Genomic DNA, 15,448 nt, shown 5'->3' on the forward strand with positions numbered 1-15,448 from the left:
ATAAACATAATTTTAGCAAATTTATTCCAACATTATATTAAAAAGATAATGTATTACAACCAAGTGGAGTTTATCTCAGCAACACAGGGTTGCTTTAACATTAAAAAATCAATCAATGTAGGGGCGCCTGGGTGGCTCAGTTGGTTGAGCATCTGACTCTTGATTTCAGCTCAGGTCATGATCCCAGGGTTGTGGGACTGAGCCCCAAGTCCAGCTCCATTTTGAGTGTGGGGTCTGCTTAGGATTCTCTCTCTCTCCCTTTGCTCTTCTTCTCTCTCTCTCTTTCTGTAAAATAAAAAAATGAGTGTTTTTAAAAAAATCAATATAACTTCACATACTAACAAACAACAAAAGAAAACAAAACCCATATAATCATTTCAATAGATGCAGAAAAGAAGTTGGTAAAATTACATGATTTCCTGATAAAACACTAAGGAAAGTGGGAATAGAAAATAACTTCTTCAACCTAATGCAACAGGTATATGAAAAGATTCTCAACATCACTCATCAGAAGAGAAATGCAAATCAAAACCACAATTAGATACCACCTCACACCTCTCAGAATGGATAAAATCAACAATACAAGAAACAAGGGGTCCCTGGGTGGCTCAGTCAGTTAAGTGTCCAACTCTCTATTTTTGCTCAGGTCATATTCTTCATGAGATTAAACCCCATGTCAGGCTCTGTGATGACAGTGAGAAGCCTGCTTGGGATTCTCTTTCTCCCTCTTTCTGCCCCTCCCCTGCTCTCTTTCTCTCTCTCTCTCTCAAAATAAATAAATTCCCACTGTTGGTGGGAATGCAAACTGGTGCAGCCACAGTGGAAGACAATATGGAAGTTCCTCAAAAAATTAATAAAAGAACTACCATGTGACCCAGTAATCCCACTTCTGGATATTTATCCAAAGGAATTGAAATCAGGATCTTGAAGAGAAATTACCACTCTCATGTTCCTTGCAACATTATTCACAATAGATAATATGTGGAAACAACCTAAATATTAGTCAACAGATGAATGGATAAAGAAAATACAGCATATACATACAATAGAATACTATTTAGCCTTACAAAAAAGAAGGAAATACTGCAATATGCAACAGCGTGGATGGACTTGAAGACATTCTGCTAACTGAAATAAGCCAGACCCAGAAAGATGCATGATTTCACTTATATGAGGTATGTAAAATAGTCAAATTCATAAAATCAAAGACTGGAATGGTGGTTTACAAGTGTTGGGGGAAGGGAGAAATGGGGAGTTACTAATCAACAGGCATAGAGTTTTAGTTAGATTAAGATGAATAAGTTCTAGGGGCACCTGGGTGGCTCAGTCGGTTGTCTGACTCTTGATTTAGGTTCAGGTCATGATCCCAGGGTCATGGGATGAAGCCCCATTTTGGGCTCCACACTGATCATGGAGCCTGCTTAAGAGTGTCTCTCTCTCCCTCTGCCCCTCTCCCCTGCTCAGGCCCTCTCTCTCTCTAAAATAAAAATTCAGGGGCTCCTGGGTGGCTCAGTTTGTTAAGCAGCTGACTGGCTCAGGTCATGAGCCGTTTATGAGTTTGAGCCCCGTGTCAGGCTCTGTGCTGACAGTTCAGAGCCTGGAGCCTGCTTCAGATTCTACGTCTCTTGCCCTCTCTGCCCCTCCCCCACTCACACTCTGTCTCTCTATACTTAATAAAAGTTAAAAAAAATAAATAATAAAATAAAAATACATACATACATCCATAAAATAAAATGAATAAGTTCTAGAGATCTGCTGTGCAACATTGTGCCTATAGCCAACAATTATGTATTGCACACTCAAGGAGGATAGATCTCAGGGTGCCTCAGTGCCTCAGTCAGTTGATCAGCTGGGCAGCCAGTTTTGGCTTAGGTCATGATCTCCCAGTCATGGGAGTGTTGGGCTCCATGCTGACCATGGAGCCTGCTTGGGATTCTCTCTCTCCTTCCCTCTGCCCCTCCACTGCTTGTGCTCTCTCTCTCTCTCTCTTTCTCTCTCTCTCTCTCTCTCTCTCTCAAAAAAAGAGGATAGAGCTCATGTTGTGCTCTTACCACAGTAAAACTTAAAAAGTAAAATCTCCTTGAAAGAAAAAAACAGATATGTGTATTGGTTGAAGTATTTCTGAAGCCCTCTCTATCTTGCCTTAATAGGCATGAGAATCTAGTTGTGACTGTGGCCTTTGTCCTTAGAAGTGTTGCCCAAGGCTTGACCCTGAAACAAACCTACCTCTGCCATTATTTTTTGGAAGAGCACTTCTTTTTTTTTTTTTTTTTTTTTCAACGTTTTTTATTTATTTTTGGGACAGAGAGAGAGACAGAGCATGAACGGGGGAGGGGCAGAGAGAGAGGGAGACACAGAATCGGAAACAGGCTCCAGGCTCTGAGCGTCAGCCCAGAGCCTGACGCGGGGCTCGAACTCACGGACCGCGAGATCGTGACCTGGCTGAAGTCGGACGCCTAACCGACTGCGCCACCCAGGCGCCCCTTGGAAGAGCACTTCTTAACTGGAGCTCATATTATAATTCTCTGGAGGGCTCATAATAATGGAGTGCTGTCCCCTATCCCCAGAATGTCAAATTCATATGCAGGAGGGGCCTGAGAATTTGCACTTCTATGCTGTTTCAAGTTGATGCTGCTGCTGCTGGTCTGGGGTCCACATTGCTAGAATCACTGGGTGCCTGACACTACAAAATAATACAACTCTACCCCTGGAGTATTGTCTTACCCATCACAAGGGAACTCTTTGATTCAAGGTATGACCAGAGTCCCTAGAAGGACAGGAAGCTGGGACTTTGCTGAATTTATAGCATATAATTAGGATGTGTTGACCCTGCTTGGTAATAAATGGTTATTTAATAAATGATAGGTATGTTGGAGAGGGGAGAAAAAAACCCTACAGTTAACCTTATACTTACTGGCTAGTGCTTTTTCCCTAAAACCAGGAACAGATATCTATTCTCACCACTACTATTTTACATTGTACTAAAGACTCTAGTCAGTGCACCAAGGCAAGAAAAAAAAAAAAAACAAAAACAAAACACAAGGCAACCAGATTGGAAAGGAAAAAGTAAAACTGTTTTTATTTGAAGACAATATGATTATCTAGTGGAAAATCCAATGAAAAAAGCTAGTAAATGTAATGTTTAGCAAGATTGCAAGATACAAGCCGCAGCAACTTCTTACTCAACACGTTTCCAGAGGCAAGGGAAACAAAAGCAAAAATGAACTATTGGGACCTCACCAAAACAAAAACCTTCTGCACAGCGAAGGAAATAATCAGCAAAACTAAAAGGCAACTGACGGAATGGGAGAAGATATTTGTAAATGACATATCAGATAAAGGGTTAGTATCCAAAATCTATAAAGAGCTTATCAAACTCAACACCCAAAAAACAAATAATCTAGTGAAGAAATGGGCAAAAGACATGAATAGACACTTCTCCAAGGATGACATCCAGATGGCCAACCAACACATGAAAAAATGTTCAACATCACTCATCATCAGGGAAATACAAATCAAAACCACAATGAGATACGACCTCGCATCTGTCAGAATGGTTAACATTAACAACTCAGGCAACAACAGATGTTGGTGAGGATGAGGAGAAAGAGGATCTCTTTTGCATTGCTGGATCTCTTTTGCAAACTGGTGCAGCCACTATGGAAAACAGTTCCTCAAAAAATTAAAAATAGAACTACCCTATGACCCAGCAATTGCACTACTAGGCATTTATCCCAGGGATACAGGTGTGCTATTTCAAAGGGACACATGCACCCAAATGTTTATAGCAGCACTGTCAACAATAGCCAAAGTATGGAAAGAGCCCAAATGTCCATCGATGGATGAATGGATAAAGAAGAAGTGGTGTATATATATACAATGGAGCATTACTCGGCAATCAAAAAGAATGAAATCTTGCCATTCGCAACTACGTGGATGGAACTGGAGAGTATTATGCTAAGCGAAATTAGTCTGTCAGAGAAAGACAAATATCATATGAATTCACTCATGTGAGGACTTTAAGACACAGAACAGATGAACATAAGGGAGGGGAAGCAAAAATAATATAAAAACAGGGAGGGGGACAAAACATAAAAGACTTAAGCATGGAGAACAAACAGAGGGTTGCTGGAGGGGTTGTGGGAGGGGGGATGGGCTAAATGGGTAAGGGGCTTAAGGAATCTACTCCTGAAATCATTGTTGCACTATATGCTAACTAATCTGGTTGTAAATTTAAAAATTTTTTTAAAATTAAAAAAAAAGATTGCAAGATACAAGACCAATGTACAAAAATCAACTGTATTTTTATACATTAGCAATGAACAACTGGAAATTGAAATTAAAAAATAATATGTACAATAATATCAGGAAATATGAAATACTGGGGTACCTGGCTGGCTCAGTTGGTAGAGCGTGCTACTCTTGATCTCAGGGTCATGAGTTCAAGCCCCATATTTGAGCATGGAGCCTACTCTGAAAAAAAAAAGAAATATGAAATATTTAGGGATAAATATGACAGAAGATGTGCAAGACCTATATACTGAAGACTACAAAAACTGTTGAGAGAAATTAAGGAAGGCATATATAAACGAACCTTTTTCATGGGTCAAAGGCTAAATATTATTAACATGTCGATTCTTCCCAAATTGACCTGTAGATTTGATCCAAATCCAGTAGTCTCTTTTGTTGTAGAAATTGACAAACATTTTCTAAAATTCATATGGAAATATAAAAGACCTAGAATAGCCAAAACAACTTTGCAAAAGATTAACAGAGTTGAAGGGCTAACATTACCTGATTTCAAGAATCATTATAAAGCTACAGTAATCAACACAGTATGATACTGACACACAGATAGACAAATATATCGATAGAACATTATAGAGTCCAGAAACAAATTGATACGTATATGGACAACTGATTTTTTTTCTTTCTATTGTGGTGAATAAGTGATTTTTGATAAAGCTTTAAAGCAATGCAGTGGAGAAAGGATAGTCTTTTCAACAAATGGTACTGGAATAGTTTGATAGCCACCTGCAAAAGAATGAGCTTGGATCTGTACCTCCCACCATACACAAAAATTAATTCAAAATGAAATGAAGTCCTGAATGTATAATCTAAAACCATGAGACCTCTAGGGGTTCCTGGTGGCTCAGTCAGTTGAGTGTCTGACTTCAGCTCAGGTCATGATCTCATGGTTTGTGAGTTCGAGCCCCATGTTGGACTTGCTCCTGTCAGCGAAGAGCCTGCTTTGGATCCTCTATCCACCTCTCTCTCTGCCCCTGCTCCACTCGCATTCTCTCTCTCTCTCTCTCTCTGTCTCAAAAATAAATAAATATTTTTTAAAAACCATAAGACTTCTAGAAAACCTTTGTGACCTTGGATTAGGCAAAAATTTCTTTGATATGACATCAAAAGGACAAACCAAAAAGAATAAATCGATATGTTTGCCTTCATCAAAATTTAATATTTCTGTTTTTTCTTTTTTTAACATTTTTAATGTTTATTTATTTTTGAAGGAGAGAGAGACAGAGCATGAGCGGGGGAGGGGCAGAGAGAGAGAGAGAGAGGGAGACACAGAACCCAAAGCATGCTCCCAGCTCTGAGCTGTCAGCACAGAGCCCGATGCAGGGCTTGAACCCACAAACTGTGAGATAATGACCTGAGCCAAAGTCAGACACTTAACTGACTGAGCCACCCAGGCACCCCAACATTTTTGTTTTTCAAAAGACGTTGTTGAGAAAATGAAAAGACAAGCCACACAATGGAAGAAAATACTTGCAAAGCATCTATCTGATAAAGTATCTCTATCCAAAATATATAAAGAACTCTAAAAACTCAACAAGGAAACAAACAGCCCATTTTTTATAAATAGGCAAAGAATTTTACCAGACCTTTCATCAAAGAAGATATACAGGTGGCAAATAAACACGTGAAAAGATGCTCAATATCATTGGTTATTAGGGATGCGAAAATTAAAACCACAACAAATACCAGAAATAAACATTGGAATGGATAAAATCCAAATGACTGACCATACCAAAATTTGTCGAGGATGTGAGGAACTAGAACTCTTGTACACTACTGGTAGAAATGTAAAATAGTACAATCACTTTGGGAGACAGTTTGACAGAGTTTTTTGTTTGTGTGTTTATTTTTTGGTCATAAGGTCAGTTATTCTTTATACAATTATTTATTGAAAGCTTACTATATGCTACATAGTGTGCTGGACACTTGGGATATTGACAGTTTATTAAAACATTATGGGGCGCCTGGGTGGCTCAGTCGGTTGAGTGTCCGACTTTGGCTCAGGTCATGATCTCACGGTTTGTGGGTTCGAGTCCCACGTTGGGCTCTGTGCTGACAGCTCAGGGCCTGAAGCCTGCTTCGGATTCTGTGTCTCCCTCTCTCTCTGCCCCTCCCTTGCTCATGCTCTGTCTCTCTCTGTCTCAAAAATAAATAAAACATTTAAAAAAATTAAAAAAAACACAATAAATATACTTATTACATGATCCAGGCATTCCATTCCCAGAAGTCTATCCACAAGAAAAGGAAATATATGTCCATTCAAAGACTTGTACACTAATCTCCATCAACATCTGAGTAGATAAACAAAAGGTGGTATATCATTGAAGCATTACACAATAGAAAGGCGTGAATTACTGACACACACTATAACATGTATGAACCTTGAAAACATGATGTTGGGTGAAGGAAGCCAGACACAAAAGGTCACATATTGTATGGTTCATTTATAGGAACTATCCAGAATAAGCAAATCTGTAGAGACAGAAAATAGATTAGTAATTGCCAGAGGCTGGGGGGGGGGGAAACAGAGCGAATGCTAACTGGTACAGGGTTTCTTTTAGAGGTGATGAAATGTTCTGGAATTAGATAGTGGTGATAGTTGCACAACCTTATGAATGTACTAAAACCATTGAATTGTACCCTCGAAAGGGGTGGAACCTATGGTATGTGAGTTTTGTCTTATAAAATTCTTTTTTTAATGTTTACTTATTTTTGAGAGAAAGAGAGGCAGAGTGGGAGTGGGAGTGGGAGAGGGGCAAGGGGAGAGAAGGAGACACAGAATCTGAAGCAGGTTCTAGGCTCTGAGCTGTCAGCATAGAGCCCAACATGGGGCTCAAACTCACGGGCCATGAGATCACGACCTGAGTGGAAGTAGGAGCTTAACCACTGAGACACCCAGGTGCCCCTGTGGGTTTTATTATATATATATATATATATATATATATATATATATATATATATATGGAATGACCTATTGATACATGAGTCACGTGGATGAATTTTTAATAATTTTGTAGAGTATGTCAGACTCTAAAAAATGTATAGAAAACTCTAGAAAATTCAAAATAAACTGTAGTGACAGAAAGCAGATCAGCGTGTGCTTGGGGATGGGGCTGGGGCCAGAAGAAGGGATTATCAAGGGGCAGAGGAAACTTTTGGGGATAATGATATGTTCACTATCGTGATTGTGATGCTGTTCTCATGGGTGTATACATGTTATAGAAATAATACAACCCGTCTCCTGCCTTCCTAGGCCACCGCCATCTCTTTCTGTGTGCATGTCCTTTTGCGATGTTTCTGACAGCATAAAAAGTCATCTCGTAGACCCCAAACATGAACAATTATTTTATTTTATTCACTACTGTGGATATTCTGAATCTTTGAATTAATGCTTTTTGAAAACAATACAAATAGGATATGGCAAAGACAAAGGGGGTGGTGTAGCCTTAATTTTTATAAATGTTCTTCAAGCACTTTTTAAATTCCTTTTTTGTACGTTTATTTATTTATTTTTAATAAAAAATATTTATTTTTGAAGGAGAAAGAGACAGAACTAGAGCAGGGGAGGGACAGAGAGAGGGAGAGAGAGAGAGAGAGACGGAGACACAGAATCTGAAGCAGGCTCCAGGCTCCAAGCTGTCAGCACAGAGCCCAACGTGGGGCTCGAACTCACGAACTGTGGGATCATGAGCTGAGCCGAAGTTGGACGCTTAACCAACTGAGCTATCCAGGTGCCCCTCAAACACTTTTTTTTAAAAAAAGGAATAGGCTTCATTTATTTGTTAGAGCAGTTTTAGACTCACAGAAAAATTGTGTGGAAATTAGAACACTGCTCCCCTCCTCCCCATGCACATCTTCCTGCTTGACATCCCACACCAAAATGGTACATTTGTTACAACTGATGAACTTACACTGACAATGGCATATCATCATCACCCAAAGTCCATAGCTTACAATAGAGTTCACTCTTGGTGTTGTACATGCAAACTGTTTTTACAAATGTATAATGCCATGTATGCACCACATAATAGACAAAATAGTTTCATCACCCTACAATCCTCTCTGATCTATCTATTCATCCCTCTCTCCCTCCCAACTCCTGGAAACCACTTTTTTATGTTTATTTATTTTTTGAGACGGAGAGAGACAGAGCGTGAGTGGGGGAGATGTGGAGAAACACAGAGACACAGAATCCGAAGCAGGCTCCAGGATCTGAGCTGCCAGCACAGAGCCCAAGGCAGGGCTCCAACTCACAAACCATGAGATCATGACCTGAGCCAAAGTTGGATGCCTAACGGACTGAGCCACCCAGGTGCCCCTCCTGGGAAGCACTTTTTACTGCCTTCCTTGTTCTGCCTTTTCCAGAATGGCATGTAGTTGGAATCTTCTAGTGTGCAGTCTCTCCAGATTGGCTCCTTCTTAGTATACCCATTTAAGTTTCCTCCGTAGCATTTTGTGGTTTGATAGCTCACTTCTTTTTAGTGCTGCATAATATTCCACTGTCTGGATGCACCACAGTTTATTTATCTGCTCACTGACTGAAGGACCTCTTGTTTGCTTCCGAGTTTTGGCAATTACGAATAAAGCTGCTGTAGATATCCATGTGCAGGTTTTTGTGGGAACATAAGCCTTCAACTCTTTTTTTTTTTCAATATATGAAATTTATTGTCAACTTGGTTTCCATACAACACCCAGTGCTCATCCCAAAAGGTGCCCTCCTCAATACCCATCACCCACCCTCCCCTCCCTCCCACCCCCCATCAACCCTCAGTTTGTTCTCAGTTTTTAAGAGTCTCCTATGCTTTGGCTCTCTCCCACTCTAACCTCTTTTTTTTTTTCCTTCCCCTCCCTCATGGTCTTCTGTTACGTTTCTCAGGATCCACATAAGAGTGAAACCATATGGTATCTGTCTTTCTCTGTATGGCTTCTTTCACTTAGCATCACACTCTCCAGTTCCATCCACGTGGCTACAAAGGGCTATATTTCATTATTTCTCATTTCCACGTAGTACTCCATTGTGTATATAAACCACAATGTCTTTATCCATAAGCCTTCAACTCTTTTGGGTCAATACTAAGGAATGCGATTGCTGGATCATAGAGTCAAGAGTATGTTCGGTTTTGTAGGAAACAGCCAGACAGACTTCCAGAGTGGCTGTGCCATTTTGTGTCCCAGCCTCCAATGGATGCGAGTGCCTGTTGCTCCACCACCTCACCAGCAATTGGTTAGCTGCCATTCTGTGTAGTGCTCATTGTTTTAATATGCAATTTCCTGATGATTTACAGCACTCTTATTTATCTTTTATTTTTTTCGTCATTGTTTATTATTTTTTAATGTTTATTTTTTGAAGGAGAGAGAGACAGAGTAGACAGAGTGTGAGCAGGGGAGGTTCAGAGAGAGAGAGGGAGACACAGAATCCAAAGCAGGCTTCAGGTTCCGAGCTGTCAGCACAGAGCCTGACGCGGGGCTCGAACTCACAAACCAGAGGATCATAACCTGAGCCAAAGTCGGATGCTTAACTGACTGAGCCATGCAGGAGCCCCACTTTTATTTATCTTTTAAAAATTTATTTATTTTGAGAGAGGGAGAGAGAGCAGGACAGGGGCAGAGAGAGAGAGGGAGAGAGAGAATCCCAAGTAGGCTCCACACTGTCGGCACAGAGCTCAATGTGGAGCTTGAACCCACAGACCCTTAGGTCATGACCTGAGCCAAAGTCGGATGCTTAACTAACTCAGCCACCCAGGCGCCCCTAAAGCACTTTTGAAGACAAGGATGGGATAAGGTTATGAGGGAAATCAGAACTCCCAAAGGATTAGTGAGCACAAATAGTGGCATTTAGTCCTCTTTTGAGATGCTGTGGGGAAATATTGAGAGCTTCTCACCCTTTAGCTGGTGGTCTGATGATCCTCCGGCAATGGTAACGCTTCCAGAGAAGTGGTGAAAGATCAGGGATATATGAAAGGTGCTGGAGATCTGTCTGAGGACTGGGAGGAAAGGTGCTTCCCCAGTTTGAAGCAAGTACCCCAAAGCACCCCAACTGGCACTGATGGGAAAGGTGAGCCTTCCGGGAAACCCCAGTGAGTGGCCAGTGGGAGAATTCATCCCCAACAGTGAAAATCAGCCAGACTGACCAAAGCACTAGAAGGACAAGTGTGTTTACTGTGGTTGGGTGTGGGGGGAGCGGTGGGGGGGGGGACAGGAGCATCAGCACGCAGCCTTTGGCAGTGGTTGTGTGGAGGTTTCCCATGCTTCTGTCTCAGTGAGAACATGGAGTGTGGCCCTGAAGGCACTGCGGTACCTCTCTGACCTCACCTCCTACTTCCCTCTCCCTCATTTACTCCCCAGCAGCCATGGTGGCCTCCTTGCTATTCCCCAAACATACCAGCAATGGTGCCACCACAGGCCAAGCTGCTGCAGGACTGTCCCTCACTTCTTTCTTATCTTTACTCCTGTGTCACCTTTGTAGCAAAGAAAGCCTTCCCTGGCCATGCTATGAATCCTGCCCTCTGCCCACTCCAGTTCACTTTTACCCTGCTGTTCTTCCCTGCCCCCACTACACCGCTCCTGCCCCACCCCCCCATGACTCATCACTTTCTAGCATACTAGGTAATTTACCACTTGTGTTTTTTGCTTACTGTCTCTCAGCCTCACTGGAACCGCAGATGCCACAAGGGCAATGATCTTTGTCTGTCTTATTCATGGCCATATCCCCAGCATCACATCTGCCATATAGTAGGGACTCATGTTTGTTGAATGATTTACTCTCTACTTTTCCCCCAGCATGCAGAACAGTACCTGGAATACAGTAAGGGCTCAATAGATGCCTGTTGAATGGATTGGGGCAATAGGAGCACTTGGTGAGGACCCACTGCCCTTCATACAGCTTTCCAAGTTGTTGGGCACTTAATCCTTCTGCGTGGTGCTGGATCATGGAGGTTAACAGGAGCCAATGTGGGGGTGGAGGGGAGGATTCCCTGGCTGAGGAAGGAATGTCAGAGGAGAATCTAACTGCATGCATCTGCCACCAGGCTCAGCCCTTAGGCAACAGAGTCCCAATCACCCAAATAACTCACTCTCTGAAAGGTAAAGAAACTGCTTCTTGAGTCTGCTGCCACAAATTTATGACCCAGTGTCTGGACGGGTTTTTTTTTAATGTTTATTTTTGAGAGAGAGAGAGAGAGAGAGAGAGAGAAGCAGAGCATGAGCAGAGAAGGGGCAGAGAGAGAGGGAGACACAGAATCTGAAGAAGGCTCCAGTCTCCAAGCTGTCAGCACAGTCTGATGTGGGTCTTGAACCCACAGACCATGAAATAATGACCTGAGCCAAAGTTGGACGCTTAACTGAGCCACCCAGTTGCCCCTGCACAGTGTTTAATAGAGGCAGCACACTGCCAGGGAGACTTCTGGAGACTTAGCAGAAGAAGCAGATGCTTTTTCAACCACATCTTGCTCATTCCCTGTGATGTGGAAGAAGCCAGTCTGAACAAATTGTATGGGTCACAGCCCTGGCCTTGTGAGTGGCCCAGGGAGAATTCACAGGCTCACAGCTGTTGCCACAGCAACAGCTGGCAAAGGGCAACCTTGGTAGCCGGCAAGCACCAGGCATCGGGCCAAGAGAAAACTGTGCAGGGTCATCTTTCTTTGTGTGCGATGAACAAGGGACAGATCGGGGAAGCTTCTTGATGCTGTCCATGCTTCTCAGAATGTAAGGAGCCTGTCCTGGAACTGAGGGATCAGGAGGGATGAACTCAGGGGAAACAAAAAGCCACCGTGGTCTGTTGGGGGACGAGGTGTTCTGTTAGGGCTATGTGTTCGGGACACAGGGTTGTATTTAAGAACTTCAGGCCCGCTTTTTTTTGTTTTTGTTTTTTTTTTTTTTTTTTTTTACCTACATAAATGTTTATTTTTGACAGGAGGCACAGAGAACCCTGAGCAAGCTCCTCAAGGCCAGCACAGAGCCCTAGGCTGGGTTTGAATTCATGGAACAGTGAGATCATGACCTGAACTGAAATCAAGAGCCAGACACTCAACTGACTGAGCCACCCAGGCGCCCCCAGCCCATTTTTTTTAATGTTTTATTTTTGACAGAGAGACAGAGAGACAGAGAGACAGAGAGACAGAGACCGTGTACGAGCCGGGGAGGGGCAGAGAGAGAGGAGACACAGAATCGGAAGCAGGCTCCAGGCTCGGAGCTGTCAGTACAGAGCACAACCCAGGGCTCAAACTTGTAAGCCATGAGATCAAGACTGACTGAGCCACCCAGAGGCTCCCTCCCTCCCCGACCCGGTTTTTATTTTTTTCCCCTTGGCCCTGTTTTTAAAGACAGGCTCAGGAGAAATGTCATCTCCAGGAAACCAAAATCTGATGAAATCTATTTTAAGTATTATGACACATGGAGGAGAGGAAGGGATGGTCTGAAACTGCCAGGTTATACCACATTGCAGGGCAGAGACAGAGGACCAGTACCATTCTCCAGGAAGCTTTAAGCTCTTCTTGAGGGTGTTACCAAGATGAATTTATTATGATTTGGAGAAAGGAGAAGGCCTTCTTGACTGGGTGTAGCACATACAATAAGGCAAATGGACTACTGGACGTGCCAGATTGGGAACCTTTAGAACTTGTGACCCTTCCCCCCAACATGAAAAATACAACCCAGCCTGGAATTCCGGGGACAGTGTGTACCATCACAATTATGACTCAGCAACGGGAGAAACTAGGGGTGGGGGGTTGTCCTCTGCTGTCTGCTTTAACTGCCCTGCTTGGCCAATCCTGAAAATAGAGGAGTTCTGGAATTAATTAGGGATCAGTAAATTAGTAAATCAGTAATATCTGTCTGTGCAATTATACTTCATAACACATTTTAAAAAATTAATGTTTATTTATTGTTGAGAGAGAGACAGAACATGAGTGGAGGTGGGACAGAGGAGACACAGAATCCGAAGCAGGCTCCAGTCTGAGCTGTCAGCACAGAGCTTAACGCAGGGCTCGAACCCATAAACCACAAGATCATGACCTGAGCCAACAAAGTCAGACACTTGACTGACTGAGCCACCCAGGCGCTCCTGTGCAATTGTACTTCACACTGGGGTTATGATACTGGAAGGTCTTCCAATCATCCCTTACCTTACTCAGCATATGGCCATTGATTTGGCCAACTGTTTTTCTATACCTGCTCATTTTGGCTCTAAACAGCATTCTGCCTCTGCTGGGCAGAGACAGTAGCTTACCTTTATCGCCCCGCTCTAGGGGTACTTGCCAAAGAGGAAGGGGATGGTTGAAATCGGTGAAGGGGATTAAGAGGTACAAATTCCCAGTTATCAAAAAAAAAAAAAAAAAAAAGTCAGGGAGACAAGGAGTACACCATAGGGAATGGAGTCAATAATGTTGTAATAATGTTGTATGGTGACAGATGGTAGCTACACTTTTCTTAGTGAGCATGGAGTAATGTATTAGAATTGTTCAATCACTTGACGTTGTACACCTGAAACTAAGATAACATTGTATGTATGTGTGATAACATGTATTCAACAATTAAAATTTTCAAAAGATTTAATCAGATAAAAAAGAGTTGTAATAATTAAAAAAAAAATTTTTTTAACGTTTTTATTTATTTTTGAGACAGAGAGAGACAGAGCATGAACGGGGGAGGGTCAGAGAGAGAGGGAGACACCGAATCGGAAGCAGGCTCCAGGCTCTGAGCCATCAGCCCAGAGCCCGACGCAGGGCTCAAACTCACAGACTGCGAGATCGTGACCTGAGCTGAAGTCGGACGCTTAACCGACTGAGCCACCCAGGCGCCCCAAGAGTTGTAATAATTTTAATGTGATAATTCAATTATTTTTTTAAAAAAATTCTACAGCACTGGGCCATGTCCTGACAGGTCAGGAGTTCATACCAGTGGTCTAGATCTAACTCAAATACCATTTATTACATCAATAACTTAGTGACTAGGGATGATTTATTGTTTTTTTTATTTTGTAGTTTTAATTTTATCTAAATCCAAGTTAGTTAACATATAGTGTAATAAAACTATTTTTTTTTTTACCTTCATATATGTCTATTTTCTTTATATACTTAGGTACTCTGATTTTGGGTGTATATAACAGTTATATCATCTTTTTAAAACAAATTCAAGTTAGTTAACATATAGTATAGTATTGGTTTCAGGAGTAGATTTAGTGATTCATCAGTTACAGATCACACCCAGTGCTCATCATCCCAAGTGCTCTCCTTAATGCCCATTACCCATTTAGCCCATCCCCCCCACCCAACACCCCACCAGCAACCCTCAGTTTGTTTTCTGTATTTAAGAGTCTCTTATGGTTTGCCTCCCTCTGTTTTTATCTATTTTTCCTTCCCTACCACTATGGTCATCTGTTTCTTAAATTCCACACATGAGTGAAATCATATATTTATCCTTCTCTAATTTCACTTAGCATAATACCCTTTAGTTCCATTCACGTAGTTGCAAATGGCAACATTTCATTCTTTCTGATCACCGAGTAATATTCCATTGTGTGTATATATATATATATATATATATATATATATATATATATACCACATCTTCTTTATTCATTCATCCGTCGATGGACATTTGGGCTCTTTTCTTACTTTGGCTATTGTTGATAGTGCTGCTATAAACATGGGGGTGCATGTGTCCCTTTGAAACAGCATACCTGTATCCCTTGGATAAATGCCTAGTAGTGCAATTTCTGGGTCGTAGGGTAGTTCTGTTTTTAATTTTTTGAGGAACCTCCAAACTGTTTTCCAGAGTGGCTGCACCAGTTTGCATTTGGGGATGACTTAGAAGCAATTGGACCTAAAGCTCTTGCTTCCCTTGTTGATTTTGGATCTCAGCCCATTAAATGGGAAAAAGTTTGAGGGTTGTCTGACAATAACCTTTTTGAGAGTCCAGTTACCTGGATCAGAGAAATCCTACCTGGGACAAAACTTTGTTTTTACCTTCTAGCCAAAGTTTGGGGACTAAAACAGGGGCCCTGAAATTAACTGAGTCCTCTGAGAAATAGTGCAAACACATCCCATTTGTGGGTAGAAGCCTCCCTTCCTCTGGACTCTCATCACTGGCTCAAGGTATCCTCTGGACATCTGGTCTGGACCAAGAGTAAAAAGTAGAGCCA

The sequence above is a fragment of the Leopardus geoffroyi genome, chromosome X (assembly GCF_018350155.1).
Source record: "Leopardus geoffroyi isolate Oge1 chromosome X, O.geoffroyi_Oge1_pat1.0, whole genome shotgun sequence".
Classification (NCBI taxonomy): Eukaryota; Metazoa; Chordata; class Mammalia; order Carnivora; family Felidae; genus Leopardus; species Leopardus geoffroyi.